At 44.0% G+C, this 24,515-nt stretch overlaps 1 protein-coding gene across 4 annotated transcripts in view; it reads right to left on the bottom strand.

Annotated features, from left to right (window-relative positions):
* Nucleotides 1-14,317, bottom strand: part of ARHGEF37 (Rho guanine nucleotide exchange factor 37) — a 52,403-nt gene extending 38,086 nt beyond the window's left edge. Inside the window, exon 1 of one of the 4 annotated variants that reach the window (XM_059174011.1) lies at nt 14,295-14,317. The gene's annotated coding sequence lies outside the window, so the exon portion shown is untranslated. The other 3 variants (XM_059174010.1, XM_059174009.1, XM_059174008.1) reach the window with 3 other exon arrangements.
* Nucleotides 14,318-24,515: the final 10,198 nt, after the last annotated feature.

Genomic DNA, 24,515 nt, shown 5'->3' with positions numbered 1-24,515 from the left:
ATGTGGCTGGGGCCCCAAGTAGAAGAGCGGGCAGGGAAAAGGGCATGGCCAAGTTCAGGCAACCAGGGATTTGGGCACAGGTGTTCAGGCAGGAACAAAGATAAATTTGTTTTATCTTTGACAAGCTTCTTCACAGAACTGGGACCCCCAAAGACTCCAGTGAAATGGTGGATCGAAAAAAAAAATGTCTCCCACTCACACAGAAGATGAAGTCCTCTTGGCTTGGGTCCTACATGAGGACAAAAAGTCCCCTCTGGGGGCACCTGGGTGGCTCAATGGGTTAAGCCTCTGCCTTCGGCTCTGGTCATGATCCCAGGGTCCTGGGATCGAGCCCCGCATCGGGCTCTGTGCTCGGCAGGGAGCCTGCCTCCCTCCACCCCCCTTTCTGCCTGCCTCTCTGCCTACTTGTGTTCTCTCTCTCTCTCTCTCTGTAAAATAAATGAATAAAATATTTTTTAAAAGTCCCCTCTGAAAATTCATAAAAACAGGCCTGCCCTCACTGGGCTTTAGGTTCAAATTGATACTACACATGTGACCCAAGTAACCCAAAGCTGAGAAACTGACAAAAACAGTTCTGGACTAATGCTATTCTGAGTGCTCATAGAAATAAAGTGTCTCCTCCTGTGAACCCTGTCCTGAAGATGAGTCTGCAATCCAGACTCCACAGCAATGAGCAGGAGTAGACCCCAAGAACACACAGAGAGTCAAACCATTAGGTAAAAACTGTAAAATAAGCAAGGGGAAAAAACTCATAATATAAAAAAAAGACCTGTTCAATTTTGATTTTTTAAAGCACCAAACAGAACTTACAGAAATTAAACATAAAGCCTTCAAAATTAAACACTGAATAGGCAGATTAAATAGACATCTAGAAAAGAGAAATACCAAAAGGGCACAGAGATCTGAAGAAATAAGATTGCTAAAGAGAGAGAAAAGCATGGAAAATATGAAAGAGAGCTTAAGGAATCTGGATATTGAAATAAGAAGGTTCATGCATCAAATCTGAATTCTAGAAGGCAGGAATAAAGAGAGTAAGGAGAGGTAATATTCAAAGAGATAAGAGTAAGAATTGTCCAGAATTTATAAAAAAAAAAAAAAAAAAAAGAATTCTTAGATCCAGGAAGTACAAGTCCCTAACAGGATAAGTATTTTAAAAATCTGTATCTAGAGCCATTGAGGAGAAACTGTAGAACCTTGAAAGCCTAGAGAATTTATCTTTGTTTGTTCCTCTTCTCAGAAAACTATGGAAGAATAAATATCCTCCACCAAAATAAGGAAACAGGAAAGAGGAAGACATAGGTAGAGGACACTGGTGATCAACAGTGAGAAGGGCCAAGGAAAGCCCCAGATGGGGAAGGAAAATCCTAGAACTGACCCCTGGCTACAGGCAGATGGCAAACAGTCTATGGTATTTCAGAAGGAGCTAGAACGTCCTGAGAATAGATTCATTGAATCGATAAAGAATATGGTATATCTTTGGGGATAATCACACAGATCATACATACAAAACTAAGAGATAAACCATCGAACAAACACAAAACAATTGTTAAAAAAGTTGTGCCAGAGCAGTTACCTTTGTGGAAGGGGTAAGAGGACTGATAATAAGAGAAGACATAAGGGGGCTTTCAGGGTGGTGGTCGTTATTTGACCTGGGTGGTGGTTATATGGGGGTTTGTTTTGTGAAAATTCACTCAGCTTCACTTTTCTGTTTGTCATATTTTATAATAAGAAATTAAAAGCAAAAAAAAAAAAAAAAAGTTGTCGGGGCACCTGGGTGGCTCAGTGGGTTAGGCCGCCGCCTTTGGCTCAGGTCATGATCTCAGGGTCCTGGGATCGAGTCCCACGTCGGGCTCTCTGCTCGGCAGGGAGCCTGCTTCCCTCTCTCTCTCTCTCTGCCTGCCTCTCCATCTACTTGTGATTTCTCTCTGTCAAATAAATAAATAAAATCTTTAAAAAAAAAAAAAGTTGTGCTGGGGCACCTGGGTGGCTCAGTTGGTTAAGCGACTGCTTCCAGCTCAAGTCATGATCCTCGAGTCCTGGGATCGAGTCCCACATCGGGCTCCCAGCTCCACAGGGAGTCTTCTTCTCCCTCTGATCTTCTACTCTCCCACACTCTCTCTCTCAAATAAATAAAATCTTTAAAAATAAATAAATAAAATTTTAAAAACTTAAAAAGTTGTGCAGGAAAAATAAAAGTACATTACTGCCTGGTTCAGTTATAAATACAATTTATACACACTATAATGCAAGTGACCTAAACAATATGATGTGTAACTATACTGGGAGTATGTGGTTGTGGAAGGCGTGTGTATGTGAGGTGGAGGGGAGAGTAAAAAAAACAACTAAATCTTCCATGGTAGAAAGTCAAAGAACAATACATAAACCAAAAGCTCAATCGACAGTACCTGCATGCTATTTAAAGACATGGAGGGACACCTGCATGGTGCAGTTAGCTGAGCCTCCAACTCTGGTTAAAACAGAATGACCTGTGTTTTCTCCAACTAAACTCTAGCCTATACAGGTATGAACAGGTAACTGACAAAGGAAGAAGTTTAAATGGCTAATACACAAATGAAAAGATGCTCGGTTCACTAGTAACTAGGCAAATGTGATTAAGTAAAACCACAATGGGGGCGCCTGGGTGGTTCAGTGGGGTAAGTGTGGACTCTTGGTTTTGGCTCTGGTCATGACCTTAGGATCATAGGATCAAGCCCTGCGTCAGGCTCCAAGCTCAGCGTGAGGTCTGCTTGAGACTCTCTCCCTCTCTCCCTCTCTCTGCCCCTGTGCTCATGCACTATCTCTCTCCCTCAAATAAATATATCTTTAAAAATAAAAATAGGGGGCACCTGGGTGGCTCAGTGGGTTAAGCCTCTGCCTTCGGCTCAGGTCATGATCTCAGGGTCCTGGAATCGAGCCCCACATTGGGCTCTGCTCATCAGGGAGCCTGCTTCTTCCTCTCTCTCTCTCTCTCTCTGCCTGCCTCTCTGCCTACTTGTGATCTCTCTCTCTCTGTCAAATAGATAAATAAAATCTTAAAAAAAAAAAATCACAGTGAGATAACATTTCATGACCATCAGACTGGCAAAATATAAAAATGTTGGTGAGACTATAGATGACCGGGAAGTCTCATGTACCGATATGGTAATGTAAATTGTTGAAACCACTCCAAAGAGCAATTTGGCAATAATTAGAAAAGTTAAAAATGCTTGCACCATCAGGCCAGTTCTACTCTTAGAGATAACCTGTGTTTAAGAAAATTGTCCACTTGGGGGCGCCTGGGCGCCTGAGTCTACTTGGCTCAGTCTGTTGAGCGGAAGGCTCCGCTGGGGTCACGATTCCAGCGTCCTGGGATAAAGTCCCACATCTGGCTCCTTGCTCAGCAGTGAGCCTGCTTCTCTTTTTTCCCTGCCTGCCACTCTGTTTACGTGTGCTCTCTTTCGATCTCTCCGTCAAATAAATAAATAAACTCATAAACAAAAAAAAGAAATTCTCCTCCTATACACAAGGAATGGAGACAAGAATGTTCACTGCAGGGGCGCCTGGGTGGCTCAGTGGGTTGGGCCGCTGCCTTCGGCTCGGGTCATGATCTCTGGGTCCTGGGATCGAGTCCCGCATCGGGCTCTCTGCTCTGCAGGGACCCTGCTTCCTCCTCTCTCTCTCTGCCTGCCTCTCTGCCTACTTGTGATCTCTCTGTCAAATAAATAAATAAAATCTTAAAAAAAAAAAAAAAAAAAGAATGTTCACTGCAGCACTGCTGATAATGAAATTAGAAACAACCTAGATGACCATCAACAAAAGAATGGGTTATTAACTGGTAATATATCCATACCATGGAATTCTCAACAACAGTGAAAATGAACAAACTACAAATTCATATATCATAATGGGTAGCCTCATCAACACTGTAAGTAAAAATATATTATTATAATATAAAAATAATATATATAATATATTATATAATATATATATGTATTAAAAATTTTGTGAACATGATCAACAGTAAATTCAGGATGGTAGCAACCTCTGGAAAGGGAAGCAGAGAAATGGAATTGAGGACAGATCAAAAGGGACTTAATGGGATCTGAAGCTGTCTTGTTTTGAGCTACACTTCTAATTTTGAGATAGAGATTCACGTGCAGTTATAATAAATAATAAACTGGTTCCATGTACCCTTTACCCAATTTCCTCAATGGTAACATCTTGCAAAACTCTTAACACAATCTCACAGCCAGGATACTGGCACTGATACAAGCAAGACACAGCTCATTTCTATCACAAGGACCCCTCATGTTCCCTTTTCACTCACTTCCCTCCAGCTCCATCCCATCCTTAACCCCTGGCCATCAGGAATCTGTTCTTCACTTCTGTCATCTGGTCATTTCAAGAATGTATGTGAATGGAATCATTACAGTGTGTCACCTCTGGGCACCGACTTTATTCAATCAGCATAATGTCCTGGAGATTCCTGTAAATTGTTGCATGTATCAGTAGTTCGTTACTTTTTATTGCTGAAGTAAGAGAAGTCCTATTTGCCTAAAAATAATGAAGCACAGAGGACAAAACTGTTAAAATTAAATAAAGCGAGGTGGTAAGAACATGGTATTTGTTTCACTGTTCTTTGTTCTTTTCTGGATGGGTAAAATATTTCCTAATATTTTAAGTGGCACACAGCCCATTCAAACTTGTACTTGGCTATTTAGGGTTATTCAGAACCAGGCCTCAGCCTCCTGCCCAGACCCTACACACTCAGAGACAGAGGAGCACCCATTCGCCTGGTGTCCTTCACTATTCCTCACAATACTGATGATACTTGCATATATAAATGTCCTTTGGGAGGGACTAGTAGCAGCAGAAGTTTCTGTCGTGGGCCATAAGCGCTGACCTGATCAGATGATCTGTAAACTGAATGGGGAGAGCAAAGGGCCTAGAAAGATCCTGGAATGCATCTGTCTGATGCACAGCTCTGTTCCAGCTCTTGAACACTGCCCATGGCCTGCTGACCTGTCCCTGGCCTGAGTCGCTGACACTCACCCCCCTGTGCACAGTAGGTTCTCTAGAAAGATCCCAACAGGCTTTCAGGAGAGCTACTCAGGTTCCACTACTCAGAACTATTGCTAAACAAACAAAAAGCACATTCTACAGAGAACTGCTAAATATTTAAAATAGCATTAATTTGCACTTAGGTTAACTGCAAGCTAGACCTCCAAGCTGGCCTGGCAAAACCTCCCTGTAAGAGTATTTTGTCATCTCTTAGTTTATGGTCTGTATAATGGAAAGAAACATACTTTTATTTCTTTAAAAATATTATACATTATTTGGTATTGAAAAGGAATGAAGTCCTATGGATATGTGCTTTAACACGGATGAATCTTGAAAACATTATGCTAGGTCAAAGCAGTCAGTCACAAAGGACCACATATTTTATGATTTGACTTATATGAAATATCCAGAATAGGCAAATCTATATAAAAGTAGATCATCGGATTCCTAGGCTAACGGGCTAGGGTATGGAGTGTGGTGGCTACTGGGCACAGGGTTTCTCTTGGGGGTGGCGAAAATGTTCTAAATTTATTGTGGTGATACTTGCACAACTCAGTGAATATACTAAAAACCACTGATTTGTATACTTTCAGTGGGTGAAGTATATGAGATGAGTTATAGCTCAATAAAGCCATTAATCAGAAAAATATTATATAGTATTAACTGCTGGCAGAGGTGTGGGAGAAATTGGATCGCTCAGACATCACTGGTGGGAATGCAAAAATGGTACAGCCACGGCAGAAAACAGCTTGTCAGTTTCTTTTAAAAAGAAACCTACACTTACTAACAATCATAACTTCGGGCATCTATTCCAGAGAAAGAAAACTTATGTCCATACAAAAATGTGTCCACAAATGCTTACAGAAGTTTTATTTGTAATTGCCAGACCGGAAACAATCAAAATGTTGTTTTAATAGGTGTGTTTAACAGGTGAATGCTTTAGGGACACTTGGCTGGTTTAGTCGGTAGAGCATATAGGTACTCTTAATCTCAGTGTCATAAGTCCGAGCCCCATGTTAGGTGTGGAGCATACTTTAAAAATAATTAAGAAGAGGGGGCGCCTGGGTGCTCAGTGGGTTGAGCCGCTGCCTTCGGCTCAGGTCATGATCTCAGGGTCCTGGGATCGAGTCCCACGTCGGGCTCTCTGCTCAGCAGGGAGCCTACTTCCCTCTCTCTCTCTCTCTGCCTGCCTCTCTGTCTACTTGTGATCTCTCTCTGTCAAATAAATAAATAAAATCTTTAAAAAAAAAATTAAGAAGAGGTGAATGCTTTAAAAGAAAGAAAGGGGGCGCCTGGGTGGCTCAGTGGGTTAAGCCACTGCCTTTGGCTCAGGTCATGATCTCAGGGTCCTGGGATCGAGTCCCGCATCGGGCTCTCTGCTCAGCAGGGAACCTGCTTCTCTCTCTCTCTCTCTCTGCCTGCCTCTCCGTCTACTTGTGATTTCTCTCTGTCAAATAAATAAATAAAATCTTTAAAAAAAAATTAAAAAATAAAATAAAAAATAAAATAAAAGAAAGAAAGGGTAGATCCATTACAACTGAATACCCAGAAATAACACGGATTGAATTATGCATAAATCATGATAGCCCGAAGGGCGTTTGAGGGTATTACACGGCCTGAAAAAAAAAAACAATCTTAAAAGGTCATGTATGATTCCATTTATGTCACGTACAACATTATAGAGACAGAGAACAGATTAGTGGTCACCTGGCTAGGGATGAGGGTGAAGGGCAGGTGAGTGTGACCATAAAGAAACAACACCAGGGAGAGCTTTGTGGTCCTAGAATAATTTTGTGTCTTTTTTTTTTTTAAGATTTTATTTATTTATTTGAGAGAGAGAGCAGAGGGCTAAACTGATTTTAGTTCTAAATTGCCTATCAGGGGGACTCCTGGGGGGCTCAGCGGTTAGGTGTCTGCCTTTGGCTCAGGTCATGACCCCAGCGTCTAGGGATCAAGCCCTGCATTGGGCTCCCTGCTCAGCAGGGAGCCTACTTCTGCCTCTGCCTGCTGCTCCCCCTGCTTGTGCTCACTCTCTGACAGATAAATAAATAAAATCTTTTTAAAAAAATTGCCTATCATGGGACATGAAAGAGATCCCAGGACTGAGCATGACTGGACTACAAGGAAAGCCATGTTTCCCAAGCTTGTTCTCTGAGATAAGCCTCCTTATCAACCCAGACCAGGAAATAGAACAGGGACACCCAGCCTGCTCTCCCAGGCTTTTGGGCAGTACTTGTCCATACAGAGCTGCAAAGATAGTGGATAAGTTAAGCTATGTAATCTTTTGTTTTTAACTTTTTATTTTGAAATACTTACAGACAGGTACAAGACTTACAGACTCACTCAACAGGAAGTAGCAAGGATAGTACCAGATTTTCTGTGCACCTTTCACTAGGGTACTCTGATGGTTACCTATTATTTAAATATAGCACAATATCAGAACCAGGAAATTGGCATCAGTCTACTATTCGTGAATGATTGTTTCTATGCCATTTTATCACATGTTAGATTTGTGTAACTACCACCTCAGTTAAGACGTAGGACTACAGGTACCGGATGGCACAGTCCATTAAGTGTCTGGCCCTTGATTTGGGCTCAGGTCATGATCTCAGGGCCGTGGGATCAAACCCCTTGTCAAGCTCCATGCTCAGTAGTTAGTCTGCTTGGGGTTCTCTTCCTTCCCTCTCCCTCTGCCCCCCACCTCATATAAAAGTAAACAAATCTTAAAAAAAAAAAAAAAAGAGAGAGAGAGAGAGAGAGAGAAAGAAAGAGAAGAAAAACAAAGGGAGGAAATGCCTATAGAAAGAAGAGTGGCCACAGTGGAGTCCTGCCTGACATTCCTGGTTTATATAGACATACTGAATAGTCCAGGAGAGAGGTCCTGTACGAAGAGCTCCCAAAACTCTAACAACCCATAAGGATCAGAGATTGACAAAGTCATGAGAATAACTTCCAAAGTTCTGCCCCTACTATGATTGCCGTGTATATTTTAAGATTGATGTTCAGAAAAAGTAAGATACAGGCACAATATTTGATGGCTTTGCTCTCGTCTTCTTAGTTCTTAAGAGGGACTTTAAGAGGCACTGTAAAGGCTTGGAGTCCACACTCTAGAGCCAGAAAACCCAATCTTAAATTCTGATTCAGCAATCAGTCAGCTGGCTTTCCTGGGATAATTATTAACCTCCTTTACAGGGTGATTATAAAATTTCATAAGATAATCCATGTAGGGGTGCCTGGGTGGCTCAGTGGGTTAAAGCTTCTGCCTTTGACTCACGTCAGGATCCCAGAGTCCTGGGATCAAGCCCTGCATCGGGCTCTCTGCTCAGCAGGGAGCCTGCTTCCTCCTCTCTCTCTGCCTGCTTCTCTGCCTACTTGTGATCTTTGTCTGTCAAATAAATAAATAAATCCTTAAAAAAAAAAAAAAAAGATAATCCATGTAGAGTATCTAACAGAGTACAAGGTAAGCTCACAAAAATTTTAACAGTTGCTTCGTCACTATTGTTGTTTCACCGTAAAGGATAGCACTACCATGGATCCAATGGGTCAAGACATTATCTAAGGACACTTCGCTGATCATATTCAAGCCGAAGGTGAGAACAGCTGATCATGATAATAATAATAAGTAATAGGAATGACACACTAGAGCCTGACTCAGAATGCAGCAAACACCAAGAAATGGAGCTAAGGATTGAGGGACCATGAAACTGAGCCCTGATGCCATTACCCAGTCCAGCCATGATGGAGACTGGCTGCCTTTAGGTGTTTTGTTTGTTTGTTTTAATTAGATCTGGGGGAGAGGGAGAGACTCTTTTTTTTTTTTTTTTAAAGATTTTTTATTTTTTTATTTATTTGACAGAGAGAGATCACAAGTAGGCAGAGAGGCAGGCAGAGAGAGAGAGAGAGAGAGAGAGGAGGAAGCAGGCTCCCTGCTGAGCAGAGAGCCTGATGCGGGACTCGATCCCAGGACCCTGAGATCATGACCTGAGCCGAAGGCAGCGGCTTAACCCACTGAGCCACCCAGGCGCCCGAGAGGGAGAGACTCTTGAGCTAATTCTAACATGGGGCTCAATCTCACGACCCTGAGACCGTGACCTGAACCAAAATCAAGAGTTGGATGCCTAACCAACTGAGCCACCCAGGCATCCCTGCCTTTGGATTTTCTTAGGAGCTAATATATTTTCTTCCCCCATCCTCTTTAGCCTTAGCCATTTGAGGATTCTGCCACTTGAGTAAAAGAGATGGTCCCTCAGCCTTTATAAAGGGAAACAGAGATCACTGGGATCCAGGATAGATCAAAACAAAACAGAATAACAGTTAATTGAAGACTATCCTCATTCTCTTACTGAAAGGCAACTAGGCCAGTGGATCAAAGGAATGCTGTATACTAGTGTAACCAGCCCAGCAAGGTGCTGATGTCTTTCTAAGCAGTCTCTCTAAGGAGCAAGATGTGGGTGATAGAGGCTGAGAGCTGGGGGGATGGGGGTGGAGGGGACCATAGTAGAGTAATATGAACTAAAAACTGATAAAACTAGGGACGCGTGGGTGGCTCCATCAGATCAAATTGCCAATGACACGGTAACAAGTGGAGGCTGACTAATAAAATCATACACAATTCTTGAGAGCCACCACAATGTTTAAGATCGGGCGTGGGGGAGAGAGAGCAACTCCCCTTGGGTTTTATATAAGGGGAATTGTAGTGTCTGTACTCTTTTTGGTCTGGCTTCTTTTTCTTTTCAGCAAGATTATTTCGAGATCTATCTGTGTGTCAGTAGTTAATTACTTTTTTTTTTTTTTAAGATTTTATTTATTTATTTGACAGACAGAGATCACAAGTAGGCAGAGAAGCAGGCAGAGAGAGAGAGGAGGAAGCAGGCTTCCCTGCAGGCTCCCCAAGCCTTTGGCTTGGGTCATGATCCCAGTGTCCTGGGATGGAGCCCTGCATTGGGCTCCCTGCTCTGCTGGGAGTCTGCTTCTCCTTCCTCCTGCTCTTGAAACCCCCCTTAAAAAAAAAAAAAAAAAAAAAACTGAAAAAACTACATAATTCAAAGAACACTGGTTAATTTCAACCTCTGTGATCTGCCCAGTTTAAGGATATCCAGCAGTTCCTTTAATGCTTTCCATCTCTAAGACCACCTGAGTCTAAATCTCTACCACCTTTCTCCTGGACAAGTATAATGGCATCCTGATTAAATTCATAGCACCAGAGGGGAGTGAGGCACAGGTCATGGTCCCAGCATCCTGGGATCAAGCCATACCTCGGTCTCCCTGCTCAGCGAAGCCTGCTTCTCCCTCTCCTACTCCCCCTGCTTGCGTTCCCTCTCTTGCTAAGTCTCTCCTTGTCAAATAAATAAAAATCTTTAAAAAAAAAAAAAAAAAAAAAACCTGACTGCTTTACTTCTTGCTTGAAACCCACTTCCAAAGAAGCACTCCTTTCCCCCAAGAACTATTTTTCTTATCCTATTTGTTTTACTGGTTCATTCAATAAAGGGTAAACTCCACAAGGAAAGGGATCATGTCTATTTAAAAAAAAAAAAAAAAAGATTTTACTTATTTGTCAGAGAGAGAGCACCGCCAAAAGCAGAAGGAGCAGCAGGCAGAGGCAGAGGCAGAAGCAGGCTCCCCACTGAGCAGGGAGCCCAACGTGGGTCTCAATCCCAGGACCCTGGGATCACAACCTGAGCCAAAGAAGGCAGAGGCTTAACTGACGGAGCTGCCCAGGCACCCTAGTCCCTAGGTGACTCTGATGCAAGTAGTCTGTAGATCACTTCTTGGGAAAATTCTGCTTTTAATCTCAATCTACTACAGAAATGTTGAAAGAATGAAGGCAGCAAGTCTGGAGGTAGAAACATGAAAGAGGTCCACAGGCTGCGTTCAAATAAGGAAGAGCCTTGGCCTAAGAGAGTATGTTTGCTCTATGCCATCCTTTGAGCACCAAATGTTTAGAATCTAAAGGTCAAATTAGGGAAAACTTTCTAGGAGTACCTGGCTGGCTCAGTTGGTAGAGCACGCAACTCTTAATCTTGGGGTCCTGAGTTCAAGCCCCACGATGGATGTAGAGCTTACTTTAAAAAAACAAAACAGGGACACCTGGGTGGCTCAGTCGGTTAAGTGACTGACTCTTGATCTTAGCTCCGGTCTGATCTCAGGATCGTGAGTTCAAGCCTGTGTTGGGCTCCCCATAGGTGTGGAGCCTTTAAAAAAACAAACAAAAAACCAACTTTCCAAAAGAGCTACTGTAAAACAAAATCAGGCCACAGAGCCAGGAAGGGAAGGAACTTGCCAAAGTCACTGAACTTGCAGAAAAAGGATTTCTCTGGGTTGAGAAATGACTGGCTCAAGGGGAGGCAGACAGGGGGCAAGAGACTTCACACACAATCTCTGTTTCTGAGGAAGAACTCTCCTTTATAAACACCTGGAGAGGCATGTAACCCAGCAGACAGGTAATTTGTGTCTCAGCCCAAATTAAATAGCAGCTATTTGCCCTAAGCCATATTTCCCTGACTCTATTTGCAAGGCCTAAAATAGCAGAGAAAGAAAACAACACGGTTTTTTTTTTTTTTTTTAAGAGCAATTCTTTTTATAGGCAAGCAGGCCTGCCCAGGCCCTGTCCTCACAATTTTGGATCTGCAGATTTTAAAACTCTTAAGCCTGGGGCGCCTGGATGGCTCAATCAATTAAGCATCTGCCTTGGGTTTGGGTGGCGGTCCTAGGGTCCTGGTATCCAGCTGGGTGAGGGATCTGCTTCTCCTTCTCCCTCTGCCCCTCTCCCCTTGTGGGTGCATGCATGCTCTCTCTCTCCATAAATCATATAAATCAATAGTAATAATAATAAAAACTCCTTAGCCTGTCAGTAAACAAGCTATAGGCTTTGGACAATCGAGCTCAACAAACACTATTTTGCTTCAGTTAGAGCACTCAAACACACACCCCCATCGGTTAAATAAAAAGCCATTTATTTGATCTAGAACACAGTCAACCAAGGCTCTGTTTACCACAACAAGCTGCTGATCCAAGAGGGATGAGAGCCAACTGCCAGCAACTCCTGTACCCCGGCCAGAACTCGGCCAAGCCCACATCACCTGGCAAGACTGGGTGTTGCTCAGGTCCCCTCATCACCTTCCATAGAAACAAGCTATGCAGGTGCCAGTTCCATTCAAAAGAGGCAAGCAAGGCCCAGTAAACAGTCCTTGTTAGAATGTCTGGTGGCTTCTCCTCTCAGCCACCTTAGGCCAAATATTGACGTGGTGCACTGCTGTACTTTTGTTTAGATGATCATCGCTAAGATTGTGCTGTCGCTTTGAGTCATTATAGGGTTCTCTTTATAGTTTCAGGTTTACAATGTTTTTTTTTCTTTTGTTTGTTTTTAAAGATTATTTATTTATTTATTTGACAGAGAGAGATCACAAGTAGGCAGAGAGGCAGGCAGAGAGAGGAGAGGAGGAAGCAGGCTCCCTGCTGAGCAGAGAGCCCGATGTGGGACTCGATCCCAGGACCCTGAGATCATGACCTGAGCCAAAGGCAGCGGCTTAACCCACTGAGCCACCCAGGCGCCCCTCAGGTTTACAATGTTTTTAATTTTGTGTTTTATTTCAGAGACAGCCCAATGTCTTCCATGTCATCATCTCTCCTAACTGGCACAGCTGCGAGCCACTGGGCTCGGTGCACCTGCACGCTCACTGAGCACTCCCTATGTGCCAGACACTGGGATCAGCATTCATTCTTAAGGCGGACAATAACTTGAAGGAGGAGGCAGACAATTTCATCTTTATTTTACAGATAACGCCGGGCTTGGGACTGAAACTAATACTGCACTAGATAAGTGAACTAACTTGAATTTTTTAAAAATCTGTAAAGAAAAAAAAAAAGAACAAGAGAGCAAAACACTAGGCCTTGGAGAGGTTAAACAGTGTGTCCAAGATCACCCAGCTAGCGAGGTCAGAACACTGGATTGACAGCCGGTACTCGCTTTTTCCCTGGCTGCCTCCCTTTAAAAAGAGCAAAAAATTGCTCTTGAGAGCACAGGCTGAGTGCCAGCCTTCCGGTCACTCCTTACAGCAGAATGCTTCGTGTCAAATCTGAAACGGTGTGCAGGGTCATGTGTGAACCCCTCTGTAGGAAGGGATCCAGGTGTCTAAGGGGTCCAGAATCCCAAGAAGGTGAAGCCCGCGGGCAGGCTGCTGTTTCTCCATTCCCCTGCAAGTTCTGCTCACTCACTGTGCCCAGAGCACTGAACCCCCGGGAGAGCCCGACACTCAGGCTTCTGGTCTCAGCTCTGGCACTTTTCTGCGGGTCCTTGGCCAAAGCAGCGCAACATAGGGACTTCGAATTTCCTTTCTCTTCCCCCAACCCCCGCCCGTAGTAATAATTATACTTTCCTTGGCAAGGATCCTTTAACACTGTTTGTATTTTTCTGTTGTTTCAACCTATCGATTCTTATTAAAAGTCACCCCAAATCCTACACTGAAGCGGGCAGAGATAAACAAACCGACGCAAGAAATTATAGTTTTTTTCCAGACCACCTTACCTCTCTAGGCCTTATCTGCCCACCTGTAAAAGGTCACGTGGATCAGGTTGCTTGCATTTCCGTGCGGCCCCAGGACACAAGGCTCCACCGCGCCACCTGGACCCGGGCGTCGCGGCTCTCGGCGCCCCACACCTTCCAGCTCGGCAGGCAGCGGCGGCGGCTTTCCCGCGCCGCCCGGCGCCCGGCCCGTCCACCCCGCCCCTCTCCCGGGGCGCACCCCCCGCGCGGAGCTCGGGCGCACCCGAACCGCCGCAGAGGCAGGAGAGACGCCCCTCTCTCCGACACGCGCCCCACCTGGGCCTGGGCGCCGCGGGTCCCACGAAGGGCGCGGCTCTGCCCACGCTGCGTGCGTGCGCGCGGCGGAGGGCCGGCCCGTTCGCGCGCCTTTGTCAATTGTCTGCGGCCAGGTTGTTTTCCACTTGCCGCGCCCGGGTCCCGGCCCGGCCCGGGGTGGCCCTGGCCCGCCGCCAGCGCCGAGAGTTGCCGCGGCTCTGAGCGCTGCGCCGCGGGGGAGGGCGGGTGCCTTCCCGTGCCTTCCCGCTCAGCCGCCTGCTCCCCCGATCTCGGCGCCCCCAAAACACCGGCCAGTGCTTAGGCCACCTGGTGGGAATGTTGACCCCTGGATCACTGACAATCTGTGTATCCGTGGCTCTGCCCAAAGCACCAGATGTTAGGGCTGGACTTCGAGTTCATTCCCAGGGTCCGCTGCCCAGGACCTCTGGGTTCTTACCCAGCTCTCCCACGAGCTCAATCTCAGACAAATCTGCCAGTCTCCTTGCACCCCAGTCTCCTTTCCTGTGATAGAAAGCTGTACGTCCACTCTCTCCCTGCTGTGAAATAGGACACTGTTCTAGGCCCTAAGTAGGTCCCCGCCCCCTTGGGGGGCGGGGCGGTGATGGGTGAGGTTGGTCGGACACTTAGAACATAGACATTGAAGAGTGAAAATCGCTATGAAAAAGTGTCGTATCGGGGAAGGCAAACCTTATTTGTGGGATCGGCAATCAACTAGATTAACTTTCCCAAATCTTCTTGGTTCTAATTCTTATTCTCATTATTAGGGCTTATTATTTATTATTATTAGTGGTAGCAATAGTAATTTGGCTTCCTAAATGCCAGGCACTATAGTAAACATTTTACTTGTGTTTCCTCATTTACCTCATTCACAACTTCTCTATAAAACAGGCATGCTTCTTAGCATTACTGTTACTACTATCTTCATTTTAGAGAAACTGAGGCCAGAAAAATGAAAGCAATTTGCCTACTGTTACACAGCTACTAAGGGACAGAACCAGTATTCAAATTCAAACTGTTGGAGGCCTCCTGTTGCTTAACCACTAATCTACACCCACAAAAACCTGAAGACCAGGGGTGCCTGGGTGGTTCAGTGTGTTAAGCCTCTGCCTTTGGGTCAAGTCATGATCCCAGGGTCCTGGGATCAAGCCTCCCCTCCAGCTCCCTGCTCAGAGTGGGGGAGTCTGCTTCTCCCTCTGACTCTCCCTACCACCTGTGATCTCTCATGTGGGTGCTCTCTCAATCTAATTATTAAGTAAATAAAATATTTTTTTTAAAAAAAAACCCCAAAACAAGAAACATGAAGACCAAAATGGGGCTATGCCTTGAATGTGATGGATGAGACTAGAAGGGGAGAGGGGTGGTTTAGTCTGTAGACAGGAAAAGCAAATGAAGTTGAGAGCTTTCTGATCCATGGATCAGACTTCAGGTGTGTGACCTGAGAAGTCACTAGCATGGGGATATCCATAAGCACACATTGGAACATGTAAGGAAGAACTTCTCTAACAGAACATTTCAAAAGTGGCATCAGTAAGTGAGTGAGAGAGTGAGCATCTTACCACTGAAGGTCAACATTCAAAATATAACACTGCAGGATGCCTGGCGGGCTCAGATGGAAGAACATGTGACTCTTGATCCCAGAGTTGTGAGTTTGAACCCCACTCTGGGTGTTGAGATGACCCCCCCAAAAAAGATAAATAAACTTTAAAACAACAACAACAAAACCCAAAATATAACATTGCATGGCAACTATACATCAATAATAATTAAAAAAAAACTTTTAAGTCAGCATTCAAGGGATGCATGCTCAGTCAGTGAAGCAACTGCCTTCAGCTCGGGTCATATCTCAGGGTTCTGGGAGGGAGTCCCGTTAGGCTCCTTGCTCAGTGGGGATCCTTCTTACCCCTGTGCCTGCTGCTCCCACTGCTTGTACTCCCTCTGTCTCCCTCTGACAAATAAATAAATGATCTTTAAAAAAAATTTTTTTTTAAAGTCAGCATTCAAGCAGAGAGGCTTATCAGAAATGCTTCAAAGAGGGGCGCCTGGGTAGCTCAATGGTTTAAGCATCTGCCTTCAGCTCAGATCATTATCTCAGGGTCCCGCATTTGGCTCCCTGCTCAGCGGAGAGTCTGCTTCTCCTCCTGCCAAGCTCTACTCATGCTCACACTCACGCTCTCTCTCTCTATCAAATTTAAAAAAAAAAAATAGGGGCTCCTGGGTAGCTATTCAGTGGGTTAAGCCTCTGCCTTCGGCTCAGGTCATCATCCCAGGGTTCTGAGCTTTCTGCTCAGCAGGGAGCCTGCTTCCTCCTTTCTCTCTGCCTCTCTGCCTACTTGTGATCTGTCTGTCAAATAAATAAATTAAAAAAAAAAATGTTTCAAAGAAAAGTCCCATAAAAGAGTGGTTTAAAGATCTCTAGGTTTCGGAGCTCCTGGGTGGCTCAGTGGGTTAAAGCCTCTGCCTTCGGCCCGGGTCATGATCTCAGGGTCCTGGGATCGAGCCCCATATTGGGCTCTCTGCTTGGCAGGGAGCCTGCTTCCCCCTCTCTCTCTCTGCCTGCCTCTCTGCCTACTTGTGATCTCTGTCTGTAAATAAAAAAATAAAATCTTAAAAAAAAAAAAAAAAGATCTCTAGGTTTCTTTCCCATTCTTTAGGAATTCTAAAGAGAAATGGAATCCTAGAGTGGCTAAGTGACCTATCCAAAGCCCCCTAGGGGATGAAGACCCGATCCCAAGGCCAGCCTGACTTCTAAATCGACTTCCTTTTTGTGGGAAGGGTCTTGAGTGCTCAGCGTCAGCGCCTCAGTTCTGCTCCTGTAAAGTGTTTGTGGGGGGTGGGGGTGATCAGCATTTTCTCCCGAGTATGGAGTCATCTGCTTTGCTCGTTTCACTTTACATGACTGATGTGTGCCCTTCTTCCTAGCTTGTGTTGAGTATTCTGTAATTTCAGACCCACATGCCAACAACAATCCCTGGGCAATTGTTGTATTACTGGGGTCCCAGAGGTAGCAGGGTTCCATAGTCCCAAGAAGTATTTATTTGTTAATTTAAGGAAAAGGAGACAAGCTGGCTAGTATTTTCATTTGAAACAGATGTTTCTTAGATTCTGTTTGAGGGCTCTGGGTTATCTTGAATTAAATTCCTAAAGTACTCACTCTAGTGCCTCACCTTTTATCCTAGTCATAAATACTTTGTTGGGCAGCAATTTAATGGCCAACTTCAGAAAAGCCATTCTTTTCTCAATGTTCTGGAGAGCTACTTGTTTGTTTTCAACTGGAAACCATTGTGTAACAAAGCAAACCAATTATTGGGGGGGGTTGATTTCTAGAACATGTACAAAGAAATGGACATCCCCTTGCTCCCAGTGACACTAACTCAAAGATAGAGTTCCTCTTCACTTTTACCCTTCACAGAGTGATCAATTTTTAAATATCTTTTTTGAAAAGAAAATACATTTACCTGGTTCGAAATTCTAAAATATAGTATGAGGACTACAGCTTATTGACCTTTGGGTTCCTCTCAGTGTCTGGCATCCTGCCTTGTATACAGTAGGGACTGTATATGTTTTTGTGGACTGGGTAGGTGAGTGAGTGTGAATTGAGAAGTTGTGGGAGACACAGGAAGAAGGGGCTTAGGATGAGGCAGCAGACATTGTGCCTGAGATTTATGGACTTCAGGGGAGCCCAGATGAAACTCCCAGGCCAGTTGCAAATTTGACCACGACTTTATCTAGAGATCTGGTCTAAAAGCAGTGATATCAGGGGCACCTGGCTGGCTCTGTTGGAAAAGCTTATAACTCTTGATCTTTGGGGTCATGAGTTTGAGCCCTATGTTGGGTATAGAGATGAGTTAAAGAAATAAAAACTGAAAAAAAAAATTAAAAAAAAAAAGTAGCATCAGACTCTTGAGTTAAGCGTTACCTAAAGACTTTGTGCCCTTCACTCCCCCTAAAAAGATTATGCACCAGCCTGAGTCTTGGGGTTGCAAACAATAAAAACTAATTTTGATTGACTGAAACAAAGAAAGGAATTCATTGAAACAGTCTTGACCTCAAAGAATCCATGGACAGCCTAGACAACCAGGCTAGAAATACAGGCAGACATGAAGGGAGGCTGGGGGGCCAGACCTCCCAGACGAAACCACACCACAGGAAAAGTGCTGCTGCTGGACACTGGCAACATGCGGAGGATGGGGGCCGTGGCTGCCCCAGCTGCCCCAGCCACAGCCACATACCGCCTGCCACCGTTCCTGGGGTAATTGTTGCACATTGCCTGCTTCTCTGGGTTCCTGTCTCCTGATCACGATCCAGGTGGGACTGACTGGGTCCCAAGTAGTCAGTAATGAGGGAAAACTGCTACCTGTGCCTTCTGGCTTCCAGAAGTGAAATGCAGGCCCTGCCTCACACAGTGGCCTGTTCTCCAAACTGATAAAGGCCATTTAGAGGCTGAGTAATTGGGAAAAGGATATAAGTCCATTATGCAGTTCTCTACTAACAATTTGTAAGCCCTGAACAGAAAGAATTAAAGAGTAGAATCTGTATAAAGTGCTATATAACACAGCATGGGAGTGGAACTCTCAAACCGGAAGAGGTAGTTCTTACACTTGTTATCCAGTGTCTGCTGCAGGAGTGGGCAGGTGGGCCATCTACAGGGAAGATGGGGAGCCATCTCACTTTCTTCTGAGTCCTTAAGGAGAGAATTCTTACTGAGCAGATAGGCATGGAAAGCTATGCGAGGTAGAAAGGACTATGTGCGCATCAAGACGCAATTACCTTTCTTTGTTTTCAGAAAACGCGATAACTTCATTGTAGCTGGATTGAATGCTACACGTTGGGCTGTGCTGTGACAGCTGCTGGCAGGCACCACATTGGGGAAGGCATGCATGTTTCACTAAGGAATTTAAACCACTTCAGTAGGCAATGGGGAAGTCATGGAGGAATGGGGATTGTGTGGGATTATTTGAATTTTAAAAACATCATCTAGTAGTAAATGGATCCTAGAACAATATAAGGATGAAGGATAAGAATAAAATGTTGAAGGAATATCTAATGACCTTCAGGCTTTAAGGGGATGGAGGGTCTAGGCCAACTCAGAGATTTTTGTCTTGGGTGACTAGGTGCATGGTGGGATCTTCACTAAAGAAAGGGCCTCCTAGGGGTGCCTGGGTGGCTTAGTGGGTTAAAGCCTCTGCCTTCGGCTCAGGTCGTGATCCCGGGGTCCTGGGATCGAGCCCCACAACGGGCTCTCTGCTCCACAGGGAGCCTGCTTCCTCCTCTCTCTCTGCCTGCCTCTCTGCCTACTTGTGATCTCTGTCAAATAAAAAACAAAAAACAAAAACAAAAACAAACAGATGACACCTAGAGCAGATCTAAATGAAGGTGTCCAGTGGGAAGATGAATATAAGGTTCTAGGAGAGGAAAGTTGGGATGGGTAACCGAGATTTGGAAGTCACTGGCAAACCTGCTGTACATGAAGCTGTAAGAGTGAATGAGGTTGACCTGGGAAAACAGGAAGGACATGAAGAGAAAAAGGCCAAGGGCAAAGACCTGTGAACACAAGCAAGGGGCAGGCGGAGGAAGGGGAGCTGGCCAAAAAGACGGGGCAGGAGCAGGCAGTTAGAGTGGGGAGGTGAGCCAGCCTCTTACTAAACATCCTTGTGAACAATTTCTTTCGATTCTTGTGCTTCAGTCTGGTCCCACACCACCAAGTCAAACCACAGTTAAAATATTTGGCCAGTACCTTTTCATTCAAGTATTTTTTGAATTATTTTAATATCTGATTTTAATCTATTGTTTTCTAGTTGGAAGTCCCCTGGGTCAGTGCAATGCTACCCTGGAAACTGCCTGAGGGGGGGGGAAATCCTTTTAAGGATCTGCAATTGTATGCACTAGTGTGTAAATAACTTGTAAGGCTGACTGGAAGTTGATAAAACCTTTGTGAATTTCACTTCCGTTCATTTATCTTACAGAAATCCACACACAAGTGTACAAAAACACATGCATAAAATTGTTTATTGTGACTTTTAAAAAAAATCAAAGAGCTAGAAATAGCCCAAATAACTGTCAGCAGGAGACAGTTAACTCAATTCCAGTGTGTTTACACCATGGACTACTATGCAGCCAAGAAAAAGAATAGGGTTTATCTATAGGCACCAATATGTAAAGATGTCCATGTTACGGATATTGTTATAGATGCCTTATATCGACTGGGGCGGGGGGAAACAGGTTTCAGAGCCATGCACTTAACATGTATATAGGTAAATCCATATAATGCATTTATGTAATCCATTAGTCATTCAAGCGATACTGTTGAGTCAGGCACTATGCTGGGAATTCACTAGTGAATAAGACAGAAAACATTCCTGTCTCAGTGAGGGAATTTTCTAGTGAAGGGGGTCAGGTCAAAAGAGTAAAACAATAAATATATAAATTCACACGCTAATTAGTGCTATGAAGAAAATAAAGCAGGGTTAAGACCTGAAAAGTAGCTAGGTATGTTGAGGGGATGTGGGTAAGGAGTTATTTTAAATAATTTAGTCAGGAAGAGAGTGTTTCTCAGGAGAGAACATCTCAGCCGTAATCTGAATGAAGTACGGGAGTGTCCTAGAGTTCCCCAGAGCAACAGAACCAACAGGGATGTGTGTATGTGTGTGGAAACGGGGAGAAAGAGAGAATGAGAGAGAGACATCTATTTTAAGGACTTGACTTATATGATTGTGGAAGCTTAGTAAGTCCAAAATCTGCAGGTTAGGCGGCAGGCTAAAGACCCAGGGAAAAGATTTGCAGTTTGAGACCAAAGGCTGTCTGCTGGCAGAATTCCTTCTTGCTTGGGGGAGATCAGTCTTTTTTCTAGTAAGGCCTTTAGTTGTTGGATGGTAACCAACCACTTTGTGTAGGGCATTCAGCTTTGCTCAGAGTTCACCCATTTAAATGTTAATCTTATCCAAAAATCACCTTCACAGAAGCATTCAGAATAACGTTTGACCCAATCTTTGGTCCAACCACGACCCAGCCAAGTTGGTACCTAAAAGTAACCATCACAAGTCCATTCCTTGTCAACTTGTCACCCACCTGCATCTCCTTAACCCATACTGAGTCTCTGAATAGACAATAACAAGGTCATTCTTCCATCTAACAGGACACAACTATCCTGTGTATAAAACTAGAAGAGGATACAAAGTTAATAATAATGCAGGGTTTGATCTCGTTCAGAAAGCACCACAGGTTCACGAACTCTTGACACTTGCCTAGTCCCTCAAATGTCATCCTAAGCTACCTGATTCCAGCCCTTTCCTGGGCATTTTACATTTGACTGTTCAGATTCTGCGGGGTAATTCTGGCTATGCGTTATGCTAGGCCAGAAGTTGGCTAAAGTAATAGAAAATGACTCTATCCACAAGGTGGCAGTATTGTATAACCGTTGAAAACCATGACACAGCATGGGCTCTTGACCATCCCCTTCCGTGGCTTATTTGTGATCTATTAAGTGAATGTCTGGTTTTGTATCTTCTCTTAATCTGGAAATAAATAAGCAGTTTCACTCCCAGAGTGTTTTAAAGTTCTGAGATGCATTGACTCGAGATATAAAAAAGCAGGGTTTTCTGGACTCAGGAAAGTCTGAGTTCAAATGCAAGGAGCATCCTGGCTTATTGCACTTGGTCGAGTTAACTGAGAGCTCAGGTTTACAGATATGCCTCAGCTGCCCTATCTAAAAATTTAGAACAGTTGGGGGCAACTGGCTGCCTCAGTAGAACATGCATCTCTTGATCTCAGGGTCCTTAGTTTAAGTCCATGCTGGGTGTAGAGCTTATTTAAAAAAAAACAAAAAAAGTAAAACAATGAAGGGGTGCCTAGGTAGCACGGTCAGTTAAGCATCTGTCTCTTGAGTTCGGCTCTGGTCCTGATATCAGGGTCGTGATCTCCGGGATCATGAGATTGAGCCCTGCATCAGGCTCCTCTCTCAACAAAGAGTCAGTCTGCTTGAGATTCTCTCTCTCCCTTGCCCTCTACCCCTCCACCCCCTCAAATAAATAAATATTATTTCCCCCATGAAGTCTTTTTTTTATGACATGAAATAATATAGGTAAGAATACTACTATATAAAATGCCATATAAATGTTAAAAGTAATTATTATCTTAGCATTGGAAAATCAATCAGGGTAGATGTCATCTGAAAGCTCGGTATCTTCAAGTTGATTCAAAGCAAGTTTCTGAGGCCTTTAGATTAGCCTAGAATATTTCATTTCTCTTTCCTGTGACACGTCTTAGCCAGTGATGACCTTGTCAAAAGTAATCTTCTATATGAAAAGATCAGTTATGGTACCATAATTATTACACTTCTCTTATTTTTGGCTTTGGACAAGAATTGTGAATTACCTATTTCAGCTGACAGCATATCTCCTTCCATGGGGAAGGTTAACAAAAGTCACCTCTGGTTTGAATTACCTAATATAATAGCAGCAGAGTATATTTGTATGAGGTTAATGGCTTAAACGAAGTGCTTTTACAGATCCTATTTCAACTAGGGCAGAAGCTATGGCAATCAATGATACAGTGGGAGATGAGAAAATATAGGCTTAGAAGGTCAATAGGATTTGAAATTCTAAGCAGCAACAGAAAATATAAAAAATAATTGAGTCTTGGGCACCTTGCTGTAGGTTAGAAGGAGCCAGAAGTTAAGTACAAAGGGTCTTAGGTCTATCATTTGCCTAGCAAAGAGAACACTGAAAAGAAACAGTCATGGGAGCTCAGATTAGGTTCAGGGGACAGTAGGAAGTAAGGAGGGGCTGGAAAGTCTGGTAGATAGCTAAGATTAAGTAAATCAGTTGGCTTGAGAAACTGAAAGGGAAAGAGGCAGACGAAATTAACACAGGAATTAGTTAGAAATAAACTGTGGTTTAAAAAGGATGGCTGGTGGGGATAGGAGGATGGAGGTAAATAGCTGAATTCAGGTATCACCAGGTAGAGAGCCAGGGACTACTGGGCATGGAGGAGATGGGTGTCAGCCTGCAAAAGTATAGAAGTTGAGGCTCAGCTAAAAGTCAGAAACCCCACTGATAGAGCACCCGAGTTGCAAGTTGCAGAACTTCAACACTGAGAGGCCCACCTGCTGGAGGGGGACAGTGTTAGTCAAATGTGGGTCTACTGAGGTACCTAAGGCTAGTTGCTGCCTATTCAGATGCAGAGCAGACTCTGGGGTTTGGATCCCTCATGCTAACTGTGAAAGTGAACGGGGCATTCATCCTAGAACAGTGGTTTTGGATTGTGGGCGGTTCTCAAAGGCTGGTGGTGTTGGGTAAAAGACCAGAGCTTCACCTTCCTTACATGATAGATGTAACAATGAATGCTCTGATGTGGATCATGAAAAGCTCAAGTTAGTGCATCACAAAATACTTTATATACTGTAAATGCTATATAAATATAATTTGGCTTGCTCTGCCCTACAATCAAGAGTTCTTTTTTTGTCCAATCAGGCACCTGGCTCTGCTTACTGCAGGAAGCCCTTTTGCAGCAGCCTTGGGCTTGACCAGGATGAAATGTAGCAGCTAAGCCATTTTCTGTGATCGGTATCAGTACTTCCTGGCATTAGCACGGGGAGTTGAGAGTTAACAGGATGTATTTTAGGACCCACTCTCCTCAGGAAAGGCAACTCAAGCATCTTCCAAATTTAGTCTCACAAAGGAGAGTAGATTACTATAGTGAGTAATAATGAGTCACTGGGAGCAGTTTCGTGCCCTTGCCAATGAACAATGCAGAGGAAGAGAGCAGGGGCTGAGAAAAGGAAGGGACAAAGAAATGGCAGAAACTCCACAGTACAAAATTCTTCCCAATAAAAATAGCCAACACAAATATCCCCAAAGGTGGTGCATGACAGCCCATTTCCAGGAATGGCTTGTGTGATTAAAAGAGAAATTTTGAAATATAATTTGATTTCCAAAATATTGCCAGGTCAGACCCACTTGACCAGAACGAGATAACTCGGGTGGAATGGGGAACTTGAGGGAAACTCGGGCATTTCATCTTTTCCAAGTCCTGCCCTTGGTATGGTTTCCGACGAGTACATGGAACATCAGTGATTTGAATTTCCTCCCTGTCAGGAAGCATCCCTGGCATTTAAATATGTCACTGCAGAACGTTCATTGCAGACAAATGAGTTACAGCCTCAGGCATTATTTCAAAGCAATTAGGGGAGGAAGGGGTGGGACTAGTGGAAACAGTATTTTAAGAAGACAGGAAACAAGCTTTGCTTGATTTTCACTGTTGAATCTTATTCCTTGCCAAGAATAAGACTGTGTTGAAGAGTAAAATCATTTCATGATTTCCTTCTATGAGAATCTAAGTAAGGATATTTTCAGGTCCAAAAAAAAAAAAAAAAAAAAAACCCACCCCCAAACCCCAGCACCTACAGAGGTCACTCACTGAGGCCCTTCCCCCACCACTAGTGAGAGCTACACCTAAAACTAAGATTCAATTTTTGCCTTTCTTAAATGCTTTAAAAAGAAGATTATTTCCCAATGAAACAAGATGGCACCGGGGAGTGAAACAAACCATCTCAGGAAACAAATTTAGGATTGCTAGAAGGAGGGATGCGGAAGCTGGGTGAAGGACATTGGGAGGGTAGATGCTATGGTGAGTGCTGTGAATTGTGTAAGACTGATGTATC

The sequence above is a fragment of the Mustela lutreola genome, chromosome 5 (assembly GCF_030435805.1).
Source record: "Mustela lutreola isolate mMusLut2 chromosome 5, mMusLut2.pri, whole genome shotgun sequence".
Classification (NCBI taxonomy): domain Eukaryota; kingdom Metazoa; phylum Chordata; class Mammalia; order Carnivora; family Mustelidae; genus Mustela; species Mustela lutreola.
Note: the sequence above shows the minus strand (reverse complement) of the source record. Positions and strands in the feature narration are given on the sequence as shown.